The 18692-nt window shown below is 28.6% G+C and overlaps 1 protein-coding gene across 2 annotated transcripts in view; it reads left to right on the forward strand.

Annotated features, from left to right (window-relative positions):
• Positions 1-4545, forward strand: part of LOC101235136 (DNA repair protein RAD50) — a 34778-nt gene extending 30233 nt beyond the window's left edge. Inside the window, exon 4 of one of the 2 annotated variants that reach the window (XM_065802998.1) lies at positions 4298-4545. The gene's annotated coding sequence lies outside the window, so the exon portion shown is untranslated. Of the gene's footprint in view, positions 1-3368; positions 3630-4297 lie in introns of those variants that run through there. The other variant, XM_065802999.1, reaches the window with a different exon arrangement.
• The last annotated feature ends 14147 nt before the right edge of the window (positions 4546-18692 follow it).

Consider the following 18692-nt stretch of genomic DNA (forward strand, 5'->3'; position numbering starts at 1 on the left):
AGAAACACATCAAAGTTAAGGCTAAGCTCTATTGGTGGTCTCTAAAGAAATCTTTACAGATAAATAATATCAATAGCTACAACTAATTGAATTACTAACATGTACTGCCTTAAATAAAAAAATAATAAATTTATTAGTTTATTAATAATCAAGTTTAATTTTGTTAGATAGTTTAATAATAATCATATAGTTAATAATAATCATATAGTTGATAGTTTAATAATAATCGAGTTTAATTTTGATTAAAAACAATCTAGAGATGGTTTTGATTAAAGTTAAGCCTAGAGATGGTGTTTCAATAAAAATGTTTATCTTACTGCTGGATGCAGTTGACATCTGTCAAATGCATCCAGCTACTGTCTTGTCTCTAAGGCAAGAAGCTACTGTTTTTTCTCCTAGACTTTAGCAGTAAGCAGAATATTTTTATGATTAGCTTTGCATCACTTTTTCATCTGATAGGTTGGTATATAAAATGTGTTAAGTTGTTTCAATCTTTTCCTTCACCAATATTTGTGGTCTTTGAAGTAACTGTATTTATTGAATTTTATCTTTTGCTACCACTTGCTCTTTTTGTGACTTTAAGTTTGAACTTCTTCTACATGCCTATGATTGCACTTCTTACTGTTATTTGATTGTACCTTAGGATAAAGTAAAACTATTTCCAAAGTTTGCTCCTCATCTTTTACAACTTGTGGTCTAGAAAACTTTCTAACAAAAATCACTAGGACTCTCTTTAGTTTTCTCTGAATTATTTAAAACTATATCGTGTGTAAAAGTCATCACTTAGAACAACCAAGCTTAAATGTGATCTCTTTTTGTAAAAGCTTGGGTAACTATGACACTGCGGTAACTGCTTTTAGCTTTTGTAACTGCAACGGCTGGCAAATAATAAACAAAAATGTATTTATTAATATTTATTACAATATTGATGAATGGCAACACTCTTACTGAGTCCTCTACTTTAGATCTTCTCAGATTCACTACTGACCTTTCATGGAAATCATAATAATCCATTGTGAATCAAGCATCTGCTAATGTTGACTTTATTGTGCTCATTTTCATTATTCATTTTCTTTCTCATCATTTATTCTCATTCATTACTCATGATTCCATTCTCTACCTCTATCAAATATCCTTGTACGGATTTTAGTTATCATATTTTGATAACTAAAATCCATTTGAGGTGGCTCTTCTGATAAGGTTATTCCTCTTTTAGATTTAAAAACTTTTTAGGTTTAAAAACGAATTGTAAGTTAAACCTGTTCTAGCTGCTAAGCTGGAGCCTCTGCTCCATTGTTGTAAGGTCATACTATTTTCACTTTTTACAAAAACTTTTTTGTTGCTATTAGCATTTGTTCCATCATCCAAAACTGGCTGAATGAAAACTGTGACTCTTGATTTAGCAAAGTCGCATCTTTTTAGTGTAAAATTTCTAAATCCTCAATAAAACTCATCTTTTTTCCTCAAATATTAGTGCTTTCAACTTCTATTCCAAAATTATGTTCTATTCTAAAATTATGTTTTTCTGACGCATTTAGAGTCGTGTCTATCTAGAATCAAAATTTTTGGTCTTGCAGAAATAATATTTGGAAGAAATGTTTTTCTAAACCATAACTTAGCAACATCTTGTTTAGTTTAACCGTATCTTAGCAATACCTTGTTTATTTGAACACATTTTAGAGGCTTGAACTAAATGGGGTGTTCTATATGCATAATCTGTACATATTCTGGTTTGTCCAATAAATTTTTGCTTTGGATTAGACCTTCCAAAGCTGGAATTTTTGTCCTGTCCATACATATATATTGCACAGATGCTGTTGCTTCTAGGCAACAAAGACTCACACAACCTTGACTTTCTTTAAGTAATTAATTAGTAAAAGCCACCACTTTTCACCATGTCAAACATTTTAAAAATTTAATATTTTTTTGCCAGCATAATCGATAATTTTTTTCATCTCTTATCTAAGCACAAAAACTTGTATATTCAATTAGTTTTTCTTCCAGATCATCTAGGTTTTTCTCCTGGTTTTGCTTATATTTTTGATTTACTATTGATCATGACCTGCAGAGTCTTGCAACTGGCTACTAGACTAGCTTTTCACTGAACTTTAAAATTGCAAGTACTTTCAGTTTCATTTCATCATTTTTTCCATTGTTTCCATTGTCATGCCATCATCTTTTCATGGCTTCTTTTTTATTATTAATCTTTGAAGTTGGTTTGATGGTAAATTTAGTTTTGGATTTTTCAATATATTTTTTCATTTATGACTTTTTATGCTTTACATAATTTCTTCTGAAAAAAAAACAAATCCAAAATACCATAAACTTTTTAATTTATTAAAATCATATTTATTTGTAGTGTTGTTGCGACGACAATAATTTGACTTGTTGTAAATAATTTGACTGTCCACTAAATCGACTAATATAATTTCTAAAGTTGACTAAAACTGACTGATAAATATTTGAAATTGATAAATTGGGCTTAAAGTCGATTTAGTGGTAGCATGGAGATAATTGATTTTTTTTTAAATAAATTTTAATAAAAATAATAAAGTAATTCATATTCGTTTTCTATTTTTTTTATATCATATTGTTTAAATTATAATGCAGCAAAACAATATGAAAGAAAGGCCGCTTAGATAACGGGACAACCTATTCCCAGACCCCAATGATTTAGGGACCACCTTAAATACTTACTTAAATAGCCTGCTGCCGGGGGCTTCAGTACACACATTGATTGACAAATAGCCAGGCTTGCAGTAGAGTGCTGCTACATTGGCTGAGGGTTTGGGATGGGGCAGCAATCTTTTCTTTCATTATTCTTCGTTTTTTTCTTCTTTTTCTGAAAACGCCGTATGCTATAAAGATAAGCAAAACAATAATGCTTATCTAAATCAGTTTTTGAAGATTATTAGTCGATTAGTAAGAAGTCTGTAGTCGAATAGATCGACTATTAGATTTTTTAGAGTCGGCTAATTTTGACTTTCAACTAGTTGACTTTTAGTCAAAGTCGATAACAACACTAATTTTCTTGGCACATTTTTATTAAATCAAAGTTGTTTTGCCTATAAGTTGTCCATCTTAATTTTACTTTACTCACACATTCTTAACAAGTTTGAGATGGATTACATAACCTGCCAGTAAATGGTATATAGGGAAAGTTGTTATCTAGTTTAGTTAAAACGTTATATGTAAGACATCAGTAAAATACCATGGTTTCAAAGTGTACAAAATCGATTCACCATTTTATTTTTCTGAATGAAGTGCCACAAACACTTGCAACGCATTTACGAAAGCAAAGCGTAACAAACTTTTTACTTTTATTTTGATGTTTTAAACAAATTATTTTATCGACTAAAAATTTTTAGAACGTTCCCGAAATCAAGATATTTACACAGTTTTCATGATGACATTGAGTTTAAATTCTAATATATGACAACTAGTGATCCTTTCTGTGTGGAAAGGCTAAAAGAATAGCCAGATAATGATCAATTGGCGAAATTAAATTAGTACGCTACTTTTGTTCCGTACAATAAAGTATCAACTTTTTTTGCAAGGAAGTTAGCAATTCTGTGTGTGACCAAGGTTACTGTTAAAATAACCAAAAACAACAAAGTTCTTCTAGATTTAAAAGATAAGTTAAAAAAAACTTAGCTGTAATTTTCTGATTGCATTGCCGGGCGACTAACTGCTACTTTTTTGAAATTTTTGTCGTCCGGTTCTGCTGGACGACCTTAATCGTTACACCGCTCACAGCACGTCTATAACAAATCTGTATTTGTTTTAAGAACTCGACACAGTGGAAGAGCGCTTCACACGCAAGAGAACTCGCATTTGGTCCTATGTATTTGATCATTTTTCTTGTGGTAGCAGTTAAACTTCTATTTTTGCGCAGCGTAAAAAAGTTACTGTACCATTTACATAAGCAGTATCTTTAAACTTAATGTAGCCAAAAAAATTTAAATCTTAAGTTTTAACTTAGTAAGTTCGATATTTTTTTCTAGAGGCGATGTAAAAATAAATACTTTTTGGGCTGTGTTTAAAAATAAAATATATTTATAAAAATATGTTATAAAATTTGAAAAATGTATAAAATATTTATGGTTTAATTTATCTTTGAAATATATTTTTTAATATAAATAGTTTTTGATATATATAATTGAATATTTTTTAAGTTATTTATCACCAAGGAAGACAACATTCCAAATGTTTTGCTTAAACGCCCACATTCAAGTTATTTTCTCTCCCAATAATCTTGCTGCTCTTATGATATGTTTTTTTTGTTTTTTTTTTCTAGGATCATCGTTATAGTAAGGTTTTACGTGCGATATTCATCAGGTGCACAGATAATAAACGCAATGGTGTTCAAAGTTTTTGGGTTTAAAAGAAAATTGCTCATTGGTGTCAAACTAACCGGTTGTAAATGTTTCGAAATTGTTATGGAATTTCAATTAATTTATTTCATCCAACGTTCTGCATTTAATTGTAACTATGTTGCATAAAAAGTGCATTACTTAATTATGTCAGTTATAAAAAAAATTTTAATTTAAATCTTATCGATTACGAAATTTTAGATAGACCTGTGACGGTTCCACATCGTTTCTAATAATAATAAAAAACTAAATAGGTAACTATAGTAACTGCATATTTAAGATTTTCTCATTTCATCTCTACAGTCAAAATTAGTAGTTGTTGAAAACATTTCTTTTTATCAGTCAATGTATGCATTTCCAGTGGTAACTTGACGTCAGATTAAGTCTAATCGTCGTAATTTGACGCCTAGTCAAATTATGACGATTCGACATTTTACATCAATTTAAAACTACACTGCGTTGTCGGCCTTTCCTTTTAATAAAATTTATATATATATATATTTTTTTTTTTTTGCTGTTCACACAGTTAAATAAAATATTAAGAAGTGTTCACATAAACAGAGAATTTATATAAACAAACGGGTTGCGCAAAGAAGACACGGACTTGGCTAGAGTTGGCTTAATATTTTCATATAGCCCTATGTCTAGGGCCGGGTAAAGTACTTCTTGACTACCCGGAACTTTAGGCCTTCTGGCCCCTGTTGGCCTCCTAGTATTCAAATTTAACAGCGGTCTAAAATAAAAAAAATCTTTGTAATTGTTGCGTTATGGCTTTAGAATGTATTTTCTTTTGTATTTAGACAAGCATCTCGCGTTAATTATAATTAAAAACACGCTGCGATTAGTGTATGTTTTAAAAAACTTTTCGTCTGCCTTTTAAGCTTGCGAATGCAGATATAATATCTTTTAGGTCGATGGAGTCCAATATCTGGTTTTCTATTTGAACAATAGAAAGATCAGTAGGATATCGGTCGACTGGTTTTTGTAAACTGCATGTAATCTCCGAAATATCTATGCTGCGGAGATTCACGAGAAAACCAAACAGAGAGTTAAATCCAGAACAGTCTTTTTTTTATCTCTATCACTCTTTAGTTTGTCTGTGATCTCATTAACGTCGGCAATCATTTAAAATCGCCCAGAAAACATTATAGTTTCCACACTGTTAATTTCATCATCGAATGCCTCTTGCGTGCTCTTGGAAACCTTTAAACATAGACATATTCATCCGTGTTGACCAAAAACACGACTTCCTTTTCATATTGCTTGAAATAGGAGCGAACTTGCTGCACGTAATGCTTCAGAGATAGTACAGTTTTTTAACCATACCTAATCAAGCTTCAGCAACTGCAGTTTCTTGTTAACTTTGTTGAACCTTTCCATGATTCTGTTCCGAATGATTATTTAAATAGCTGTCTCAAGATAATTCATTTTGATCAAAAGTCCGAAGGCCTCTGCTCTTGGTTTTGCTTTCTGATCGTCGTTAAGATTGAGAAGAGCCTATATAGAAAATATTTGTGAATAAGTATGCACAATTACAAATAAAATATGTTTTATTTGATTTTCTAAATAATTCTTAATCACCTTGTAAATAGAATAAACATTTTTAATGGCTAAACAAGCATCAGTACGAGCTAACCAACAAGTTTGTGAGACAGTCTAGGAAACGTTAGATTTTTTGGGGGGCTCGGTGATAAGGCTAAACAAGTCTTCTTGCCCCGCCAATATTTATTTTTATTTATATACTTCGAAACTGCATATATTTTTAAACGGCAAAAAAAAAAAAAATAAACAAAAAAAAAACACAACCTTAAAACGTATTCTACCAAGGAACTTTGAATTTAAGATGCGTTGATGCAAGGAACTTTGACCTTAAAGACATGTTATGTTGATGATGATATGACGATATGTTGATGCAGGAAAGAAAAGTCCAAAAAAAACTTAAAACCAAACTTGAGCTTCAAGGAAACTTTATTATGAACGAGCACATCGAGTAGGAAAAAAAGATAAAAATCTTTTTAAAATTCTCAATTTACGTTCGGAGTTTTCATAAATTTATCAAAAACTTTGATACAATTGATCATAAAATTCTCCTAAAAAACTTGAGTATTATAGAATTAATGAAAACGTTTTACTATTACTTAAAAGCTATTTAGGCAATCGTAAACAGTTTGTTTTTAGTAATTTAACTGACCCATCCAATCTATTAAATATAACCTGTGGTGTTCCCCAAGGTTCTATACTTAGGCCCCTTCTCTTTCTTATTTACATCAATGATTTACATAAAGCTTCGAACATGATCGCTGTTATGTTTGCAGATATGAAACTAACCTCTTTTTATCTGATAACAACGGTAGACACTAGCCTCTTTTTTTCTGGTAACAACATTACAACATTATTTCAAAATATGAAAATCGAATTAACAAAAATTTCCAAATGGTTTTAAATAAACAAGCTAATACTTAATGTTGAAAAAAGTAATTAGATTTTTTCAACATTAAAAAAGTAATTAACTTTTTCATCCAGCTTCTAAAAAATAACTTCTACCTTGCGATATACCATTACTTTTTATTGACAAAACTCTAATAAAAAGTGTAGTTAATATACTTTTAGGGTATCTATATAAATGAAAACCATTTTAAGTATCTATATCAATGAAAGTTAGAATTATCACATAAAATTCTTGTTTTTATAAGGTTGCTAAAAGTGTAGGAATATTGTATAAAGCCAGAAGTGCTTTAAATAAACGTAATTCAGCTCAATTATATTACTCCTTTATCCAATGTCATTTAAACTATGCAAATATTGCTTGGTGTAGTGCTAATAAATCCAAACTTAGGCCTCTTTATGGTCAACAAAAGCATGTTGCTCATCTTATTAATTTTAAAGATAGATTTACTAATGCCAGGCCTCTCTTATTTGAAATAAAAAATCTTGATATATATTAGCTAAATGTTTTTAATATTCTTTGTTTTATGTACAAATGTAAAACTAACTCCAACTCAGTTTCTTTCTATAATTTATATACCCTAAAAGATAAAAATAAATACAATTTAAGAAATGATAATTTAACTCGTCAACCATTTTTTCAATCTAATTGTATATATGGCAAAATAATTTTTGCCATATATATATATATGGCGAGAACGCTGATCTCTTTAACTCTTGATTGTAAACTAAAGTAGATTCCAGACATATTACTGGCATTTTCGTATGACTGGCCACGGTAATTTTGAATGTTAGTTGCATACTAATCTAATTTTTTCAAAAAAGATTTCAAGCATGGAAACTGCAAAATGATTATGCATGGGAATGAAAAATAATTATATAATAATCTACTCGAAATATAACTATATTTTTTCCTTTTTTAAAAATACATCGATGTATTAATATATTATATTATATATATTATTATTAATATAATATTTTATAACATATTATTTTATATAAATTTATATAAGTATTAATTTTTATAGATATTAATTAACAAAAATCATTTATTTTAATTTACAAAAATTATTAATCTAAAGTCAAAACCAAAGTCCAAAGTGAATTTTATAAAATTTAACGTGAAAATTTGATCATGATAGCTGTGTTAATTAAATATTAAATTAAATCTACTTACTATAGAAGATAAAGAACTAGAAAAACAAGTTTAAGCTATGTCGCACGATAGGGAGATACAAATGATCGGGATATACAAATAGTCGTTTTCGTTTAGGCTGGAATTTTTCATTTCATTTGGGCCAATTTTTCAGCCCGTCTATGCACAGATAGGCCCAATCACTTTCCAGTATAGTCTGCCAATATGCACGCTCCTTTATCGGCTGTGCGAGCTAGCCAGCAAACGCCAAAACTCCGCACACCTTGCAAAGAGATGGCTTTTGATAGCCCAATATAGCCATTAGAAAAATTTAATGGGCCGATATTGGGCGACCCTTAGGTGTTGTCTGGGGCGCTATTATTGCAAAGATTAAAAATCTCTGGAACATGAAAATCAAGGATAGAGGCTGATAATATTTTTTCTTTCAAATTATATATATCTCAAAAAATTACTTAGATGTTCTGGCCCCTTGAACTTTGGGGCCTCCCGGCACGTGCCAGTGTGTCCGTTGGTTAAACCGGCACTGCCTATGTCAACTTTAGTGGCATTTGCAAGATTTCATGAGAGTTTTCAAGAAAAGTGGTTAGTTTGTTATAAAAGCAACAGAATTTTCACAAATTTGTTTAAAAACCGTTTTAAAACAGGGTTGGAAGGCTAGGGATAAAAAAACAACAACTATTACTTATAATTCAGGCGACAGAATCCTATAATTTATTAGGTTTCAATTGCTTAGCAACAAAAAAAAACTATAAATGTTTGCTAGATATTCTGATTTACGTTTTTAATCAAAGCCAATGTGCAAAAGACTTTATTAAACTTGTTCTTGGTGAGCTTGAAAAGATTTTAAAAAGCGGAAAAAACAATTTGATAAAATAATTCCTCTTCATTTTTTAAAAATTTTTTTTAAAACAAAGGTCAATTTAAGGAAAGTTAAACAATTTAGTCAAAATGTTCAAGCTAGAGGAGGAAAAATTTTGTGATTAAACCATTTTTTGGGAAAATCAAGCAATGCTTAAGTGATATCCTTTAGTTGTTTATAATTTATTTACAGTTATTCAGTTTGGTTTATTGAGTATTTTGCTAATTACTTCTAACTTATTTAGAACCAGTGTTCATAATGCCGCCCGGCGGCAAAGTAAATTTCTGCCGAAGGGCCAACCTATTAGGGAGACGGAAGCTGTTAGCGGCGGCCTCTCATTTAATTTTAAGCGGCAAATGTTCTTTCTTCCGTCTCCAGTAGCTTCTGCCCTTCTATTGGCGGCCGCAGCCAGAGTCATTTTTTAGAGGCAAAATGTTTTGGGGGCCGACGCCATTAGGAAGGCGGAAACCATTGGTGGCCGCCTCCAGATAAAATTGTGGAGGCATTATCACTTGGAGGCCGCCTCCAATGACTTCAGCCTCCTAACTGGCTGCGGCCGCGAAATTTGAGGCGGAAATATTTGCCTCTCGCCGGCGGATGTAATAAAAAATAATTGTTCGTTTGCTTTAAAGCAATTTAAAGCAGTTCGTTTGCATTAAAGCAATGTTAATTATAAAAAAATGTTAAATATTTGGCATCAAGTTTCATTTTATTTTTATTTTTTTATTTATATATTTGTTAAACACCCACTATATATTACAAGTAAGGTAAATAAAAAGTTTCAAAAAAAAAAAATCTCTAGGATCTAGGAATTTATTTTTCAAGAACATCCTTGAAGATTGTTCTTTGTTCTTTCGAGTTCCAGTACTCAACTGCACATTTTAAGATTTTAAGATCCGTTTCAGGAATTATATTTTTTAAACCAGTAATTTTTCTTTTTTCTTTGTGTTGCATTAGTTTCTCTATATTTAATTTATGACTATTGCACAGAGCCTTGACGCTATCTACAAAAGGTCGTGGACCTGATTCGTTGTTCAACTGCGACTTAAGAATATTAAATGTCATTTTATTTTTCAACAGGCGAATAAATAAGTTTATCTTATTTTGTTGCGTAATTATAGATATATCTTCAATACAAAATAGGGGATGTATATAATTTTTATTATGTTTTGAAACGTTTAGTAGTGACTTCAGTGCAATTCTTCCTACTATATCAAGCTTTTTGCAATAACATTTCTTTATGGTCGCAAAGCTCAAGACCATACGTTAGTGTTGGAACAGCTAAAGTTTTATATAGCTGGACAATAGAGTTTGGGTGAACAAAACGAATTCCAGCTTGAATTAAAGACTGTATTACTGCCCGGAAATGGGATATTCGGTTATCAATGTTTAAACGATTAAGTGAGGCAATTGGTGAATAATTTGTGTCCCATATAAAGCCTAGATGAGTAAGTTTATTGTCTAGTTTTATTTTTTGGTGGTTGAGTGTTATCGTGCATTTTTTAATTTGATGTTTTCCGGTGACCAAAAACTTGGTTTTGTCAGCATTCAATTTTATGCAATTTTCTTTTGTGTAAATGTTACAGATATTAATTAGCTTTTATATGATTATTTGCAAAATTATATGATTATTTGCAAAAGGTTTGAGTATTAAAAAAGTTTAGTTTTTTTTTAAACTAATAAATTAAGTAGAATAAATCTACTAGTAGTTTTATTATTCAAAACAAAAGTTAAAAGTTGGAAACTTTACTTTTATGCCATTGGCGAATAAATCTTTTTGACAAAAAAAAAAAAAATTATAATAAGTTATTAAATTGACTGATTTTGGTTTAAGTCGACATGCTAAAAATTTTTTTATCATTATATTTTAAAATTTTATTTTATCATTTGCCATAACGTTAAATACTTATTATTAATAATTGGATTTTGTAAAAGTTATTGAAAAAATATGTTGTTTATAAAAAATTTGCGACCACGCTAATAGCTTTGTCAAATTACAAAAAAAAAAATTTATAAAAGTATATACTTTTATACAATATAATATTACAATACAATACAATATTTATAAAATATATATACTTTTATAAATGTTATTTATATTTTATTCTCTACTTTTAAAACGTTTAAAAATATGGACTCATCTACTTTTACACGTTTTAATGTTTTAAGCGATTAAAAGTTTAAAACGTGTTAAAAGTAGATGAAAAAAAGTTAAAAATTTATTCGATAGTCGTAGAAAAACAACCGCTCTGACAAAATTATAGTTTTTTTTTTCAAAAAAAACGATCATTTTTTTAATAGTCAATAAATGATATAAAACAAAACTTTGATGTCAATTTTTAACATTTTATAACAATTTTTAACATAAATATTTAACATTTGTTCTTAGTTAATATTTTAATTGCTCGTTAACTTAAAGACATTAGAATATTTACGCCGTTTACCAACACTGTTTAGAACAGAGTACCTTGTAAGAGAGTACTCTATCTTAATGCCAATTAGTTGCTGCTTTAACTGATACAATTACTAATTCTCATGCTAAAAACATAATTTTATCTTTACAAAGCAGTATTTCAATTGTTTAAAATTGTCAAATATTAACTTCCTAGTAAACATTCTAAAGCGGAACTTTAGTGGACCTATATAAAAATTTTTAGGCATCTGTAGTTTTGCTCATCGGCTACTTAATTGATCATTAGTGACAGCCGCTAAAAGTAGTTTGCAGATGACTACCCACTTATCAAACGTTACCGGGAGGCCGCTTACAGCGGATGCCACTTATGGTTCACTAAGTAACGATGAGAAAAAACTCCAATGAACCGCTCAAAATGTCTGGTTAAAAAAATGGGATAATTGTATCAGTTAAAGCAGTAAACAGCAAACTCATTACAATAATGTTTGCTGGGCCTGCAATACATTTAAACTCAATACAATTTAAACTCAAATACAATTTAAACTCTATTACAAAAGGATCAAAATCAGTTTCAGAGATTATCAAATGACAAATTATTGAACTTGTCAATGTAAAAAAACAAAACAGTAACGTTAAAATACGTCAACTTGTTCAGATATTTTGCGCGCAAAGAACAGTAAAAACCGGTGAGCTGACATGCAATGTTTCTTTTTTTTTCCGTATAATAAAATTTACAATAAGATATTAAATATTTATTAAATAGCCTGGCAAAAATAAAGACATATACTATCTTATCGCCGAGCCCTGTTTACATTATCGCGTTAGTTAATATTACTATTTAAAAATTAACAATCAAACAAAAAGTTAACACCAAATTCAATTCTACACGAAGTTCACAGTTGGTTCTCTTTTAATAACTGTATCATTCATAAAGAGATTGGGTAATTTTAAAGGAAGATGATCACCCTTACTAGGTTTGTGGAACAATGTAATTTTAGTTTCTTCTATGAAAATCTATTACTTTTAATCCACTCATTAGTTTTTAATAATTTTTTATAATGTAAACAGATCTTTTATATTACTATTTGAGTAAAAAAGATAAAAATCGTCAGCAAACAAAATGACATTCAAAATTTTGGATGCTAAATATAAATCATTTATATACATTAGGAACAATAATGGTCCTAAATTGATCCCTGGGTAACACCACATGTTATAATGCGTTTATTAGTTTCATTAGATTTATATACTATGTATTGTTTTCTGTTTGACAGGTAACTTTTAAACCAGAATAAATTATTGCTTAATACTTCATAAATTTCTCGTTTTTTTTATTGTAATGCCATGGTTAACAATATCAAAAGCGTTTGAAAGATAAAAAAAAACTCCTAATGTTTTTAACTTGCCTCGCTCTGAAAGACCGTTGAAGCTTTGTACCTGCGACAAAAAAATAACATATTGAGAACCAGCAGAACAAATCAGCAACAGAAATTTTTAGACTCGAAACATAGTTATAAGTTTTGTTGGGGTCTAAGTCTAACAAACCTTATAACTACTATAAGGTTCTGTTTAGACTCAAAACATAGTTATAAGGTTGACACAAAACACAGTTATAAGGTTGACACAAAATATAGTTATCAGGTTGACACCTTAAAAACAACAGATTTCAATAAATTTGTATAAATACTTTAAAAATAACTAGTATATCAAGCTTCTTAACCTCAAATTCAAAGGCTTGAATATGATAATTTTTTTTTAATTATATTGTATTGCAATGTTTACTATGTCGTATTGCAATGTTTAATATGTCGTATTGCAATGTTTATAAAAAAGATAGTTACAGAACTTCAATATCTTGACTATAAGTTTAAGCAAGGAGTTATAATAGCTGGAAGGAGAACAGAGCCATATTTTATTTGCAATGCTTAGTATGACGTTTTGGAACAATATCATTGGATAATTTTCGATAAAAGTAGAATGTGATTGGTTAACTTTAAATTATGATAATTACGCAAAAAATGATTAAAAATTATGTAACTAAAAAGACTGTTCTATAAAAATTGACATAATTTAACTTCGTTCTCCCTACGGTTATTATAACTCTTTGGTTTAAACAATGATTTGAATCTATTAAGTTGAATGCAGAAAAATAATGTCTCACTATTTATGAAGTTATCTTCAACTTAAATAAAATATCCCATGATACTTCTAAGATAAATAAGAGCCTTAACCACCAGGGGGGCTTTCACTTAAAGTTGTTTTAAATACGCAATAACTTTCAGATGTTAAATGTAACATGTAACAAATAATCTATATTGTTGTCAAATCTGTCTAATACTTAGTTTTTATCTATATTCTTCAACAAAGTTTTAGAATTTTTTATTATTTGTTATTTTTTAGGCCAAATGAACAATATGAACCATCTTTAAAATCGAATAACTTTGTGGAACCTTGCAATTCACAGGGGGTTCAAAGGACACTATTAAAACTTTTGACCAGCCTAATCAGCCGAAAAATTTTGTTTTTTCAACAAGTACGTTTGGAAATGATCCAAAGCAAAGATCAATTAACCTGGTTCGATCGATTCTCATGGCTACAGTACAGCCAAAAAAAAGATGCTGCTTTCTGTTTTACCTGAACGGCTGCTTTACGGAAAAATATGATATCATCGACAAAAGTTGAATACGTTTTTATCTACAGCAACTATCGAAACTGAAAAAAACTTGAATCTGGCGGAGGGTTTTCAAAGCACGAGTGTTGCGAGGCCCATAAAGAAGCAACCGAACGTTTGAATACAACACCTAAGACATATAGAGATATTGGAGAACTTATTGACACCGATTTGGCTAAAAATAAAGAAACTAATTGAAAAACGATATTAAAACTTTTTCAAAATATAAGGTGCTTGGCCCGACAATCTTTGCCGTTTAGAGGAAACTGGAGCAATGAAGACAGATGTGAAATCAAATCTAACTTTTACCAGTTACTTTTACTTTGTAGCGAGGATGAGAAAGAACTGACCTTGTGGCTTTAAAAGAAATTCGTTTTGTTTCACAAAATAAAAAACTAGAAATTATAGCACTACAGGTTTTGCGTAACATTGTCAAAAAAAGTTTTCTTCGTCATTCTTTAGATTAATCAAGCGACGTTTCCAATACGGAGCAGCTGGTTGTTTGTCTTCGATGGATCAATGATGATTTACAAGCCAATGAAGAATTCGTTGTATGTAGCCGTTACCAAATACAACTTCCGAAGAAATTGTGCGTGTTCTCAAAGATTTTCTATTGAGGATGAATTTGAGATTGGAAGATGCGCGTGATCAATGCTATGACGGAGCTGCTAATATGTCTGGTCCTAAATCTGGAGTAGCAACTGAGATAAAGTTATTGAACAAAAAATGCTTATACACGCATTGCTACGGCCGCGCTTTAAACTTTGCCATCGGTGATATTATCAAAAATATTCCAAGTCTCAACGAAACCATTTGGAGCAGCATTTGAAATTTGCAAACTTATTAAAAGATAATGAGATCGTCACTGCAAGTGTTGAATGATACCGAAATGAAAGCAAGAATTCAAGAAGTGAAGTTTGTAATGTCGACATTTGACTTTATCTTTTGTTACTATTTAGGAGAATGCCTCATAAAACATGAAGATAATCTAAGTAAGGCACTCAAAGGTCAAAGTATTTTGGCAGATCCTGTACTCTTAGATCATTGAACAACTTACATAAAGCTCTGATCCGTCCAACAGATTCGCAAAGTTTAGAGCTTCGCTTATCGTCATAACATGCATGGATTCGATGTTTTGAGTATTCATGCTGAATCTAGATAAGATCTTCCTGGACCGTTTAAAAATAAAGAACATACAAAACAGTATGCAGAATCTGTCCCACTACTATATTCTAATAATGGATATTTATTGTACAATTTAGGATTAAAACTATGCTGTTTAATATTGTTAATTGTAGTATTAACTGGGTATTTTGTTAATTTTGGCTGATGTGGCCCTAAAGCAATAAGGTATTGACACTGAAATGCTGAAGCAACCGATTCACGACTTCCTAGATCATGATTTATAATGTTATTGATAATATTGTTAATTAGTTTAGAACTTTCAGGTGATTTTGAGATTTGTTCCAACAAAATATTTGCATTTTATAAGAATTTTTTAGAACTTGATATTATTCTACGAATGACCTGAATGCTTTCCAATAGGAATATCACAGATTTGGAAATGTCTCAGATTTTAATTTGGATAAAATGGTACCACACTCGTTTAGGTCTGTGACAATATTTTCCATCTGACCAACACGCGATAACCAATTGACTTCATCATTTTATATGTCAGGTTCATCTATTGGAGAAGATTGAATTGAATTCTCTTGACTTAAATCTTCCTCTAACACTTGAGAACGACATGTTTCATAGCTCTAAATATTTCAATTCTAAATCAACGAGTAACTTATATCTTTAATTAAAAAAAAAATGGTAAGTTATAAGAAATAACTTTAATTAAAAAAGCCTAACAAGTACAATTAAATTAATCTAAAAGAAGTTATAAAATAAATGCTTTTAATTTTTTAAAAGCGATTTTACTATTTTTAAATATCCTTGAATGCGCAATCTTTATTCAGAATACATAGGGTATTTGTTAAAAAATACATAGTGGATTGATTGATTTCTTAAAAAATACATAAAGGGTTGATTGATTTCTTAAAAAATACATAATGGAATGATTGATTTGTTAAAAAATACATAAAAGGTTGATTGATTTGTTAAAAAATACATATTGGATTGATTGATTTCTTAAATGTTTAATTTTAACTTAAACTAAAACTCAGATGTTTTAAATTATTCTACAACTTTATATTTCTCGTTTCCCTGCGATTTTCGAAGTTTTAACTGCACTTTGAAAAAATTTTGGGAGCACCAACGTGTTTTATATTCACTGATATCCCATTATGTAGTTTTTCTTTGTGTTGTTTTTAAAATCATTATTAAATATACTGCCACATTTTAAAATTCAACTTTAAATCTATTTCTTTTACTTTTGTTAAGACATTAATCAAAAACACAAATTGCCTTCTCTCAAGCATTGCAACACCATTAAGTTACGATACATATATATATATATATATATATATATATATGTATATATATATATATATATATATATATATGTATATATATATATATATATATATATATATATATATATATATATATATATATATATATATATATATATATATATATATATATATATATATATCTATATATCTATATATATATATATATATATATATATATATATATATATATATATATATATATATATATATATATATATATATATATATATATATATATATTGCGTGTGTTTTTACAAATACAGTCATAGTAAGTGAAAATCATGAAAAAATAAAATAAAATTTTGATCAATTAATATCAAAAGTTTTTGCGAGTGGTTTCTATCGGTACACACATTTTGCGCTAAACTTGAACTTGATTTATGAGAAAACAATGCATATGCATCATTGGTCTATGTGCCTCACCCTACGATTTTTTAATTATATCTTGAGATTATACTCTCACATTAACAAAATAATATCAAATTGATATTTGCGGAAAGAATATCACAAAAATTGGACACTTCAATTATAATTATACTCCTGAGTAAAAATTAAAACTAAAAATCTATATGTAAAATAAGTTTTTAAACTTAAAATTTTGTAAAACACCAACATTAAACAATCTCCAAAAATAATTTAAAGAAATTATGAAATAAAAGTAATCTAATTAGTAAATAAAATTAAAGGAAGATTTTCCTTAGAAAATACTGCTATAAAAATTATTTCAAATTGGCTTGTAATTAAAGGTTCTTTTAATTTCGTTGCTGGAAGGTAAGTTGTCAAGTGCAGCCTGCCAATACCTAAAAAACAAAATAAGAAATTATTACTGTCCTAATATATTAATATAAATGTTCTTTTTTCATTCAATTTGTAAATTCTATTTCATAAATCTACACACACTGTAATGTGTACAACTTGTTGAAAAGCCAAGCTTTAGATATGTAGCTTTAGATATGTTGTGGATTAAATAGCTAACCTTAACTTAATCTTAAGCCAATAGAATAATTTAATCTTAAACCAATTTAATAACTTAACCTTAAACCATTAGAAGTACTATATACATCTACACCTTAGTTAATTCATAAAGAAAGATGTCATCTTATTGATATTTTTATAACAGGTAATATTTATCAAAACTAATAGAAATAAACTATTTTATTTTGAATATGCTATCTTTATTATAAAGTTTATATGAAAATATCTTGAAATGATATAAATAAAATCCAAGTCTAAAAAATATATATTCATTAATTTGAAAAAACATAATTTCTGAAATCGAGATATAATCAAAATGCAAAACGATTTTCAGAAATAAAATAAAACCAAAAGATTTGTTGCTTGTACATTCTTTTTGATATTTGCCAGCACAATGTTTTTAATAAAAACCTATAAAACTGGGCAGCTGTGCAATTCATTAGATCTGTGATTCCTATTTTTGAAATTTACAATACTTACTTGGATAATGGCTTTTCTATAACAACTTTAACCAAAACATCAAGGTTTATAATGATCTGATACCTTGTATCAGATTACTATAACCTCATACAAAGTATATCCGATACCTTGTATCAGATGTTTATCAACTTTGAAAAACAAACTACAAAATGCTTTTCTTTTTGAACATGAAAAATATAAACGAATATAATTAAATATAAATGAGAGAAACGTTTAAAAGTTTTAAAAGTTTCTTTAAGATGTATGAAAAATTATTAATATAAAACTTTTAAATCAGAAAATTCCGTTAACACTTCAGTTTGTTACTAATATAATGTAACAATATATTCAAACAGTCTATTGAAATATACTAATTTTAGTTCCTAAAATACATTTTTTTGTAGCTGTTTTTACTTTTTATTCACAGTAGTACCAAGTCTTTACATTCCTGGAAGTCTTTCAATAATTGAACTGTTGTAATCATAACAAAATTAAAAAAACTTGATAAAAAAATATTAATAACAACTTAATAAGTTAATAATATGTATCCAAAGTAAAACTTTTTTTTAATATGTATCCAAGTAAAACATTTATCCTTCATAAAAATATTTAATGAAGTTACAATACAAGTATACACAAAAAAAATGCAGACTAAAATCAAGATCTTTTGCATACAATTTTAAAATTTAATGAAAACATAACTTTGAAATGCATGAATACAAAATAAAACATAAGAAAAACATAAAACAAAAATCTAAAAGTAAAAATATTAGTTAATATATATATATATATATATATATATATATATATATATATATATATATATATAACTTAGTAAAAACACTTATCTAATTTTTGATTCCTTCAACACGGTGGTTC

Source organism: Hydra vulgaris, chromosome 08, assembly GCF_038396675.1.
Source record: "Hydra vulgaris chromosome 08, alternate assembly HydraT2T_AEP".
Classification (NCBI taxonomy): Eukaryota; Metazoa; Cnidaria; class Hydrozoa; order Anthoathecata; family Hydridae; genus Hydra; species Hydra vulgaris.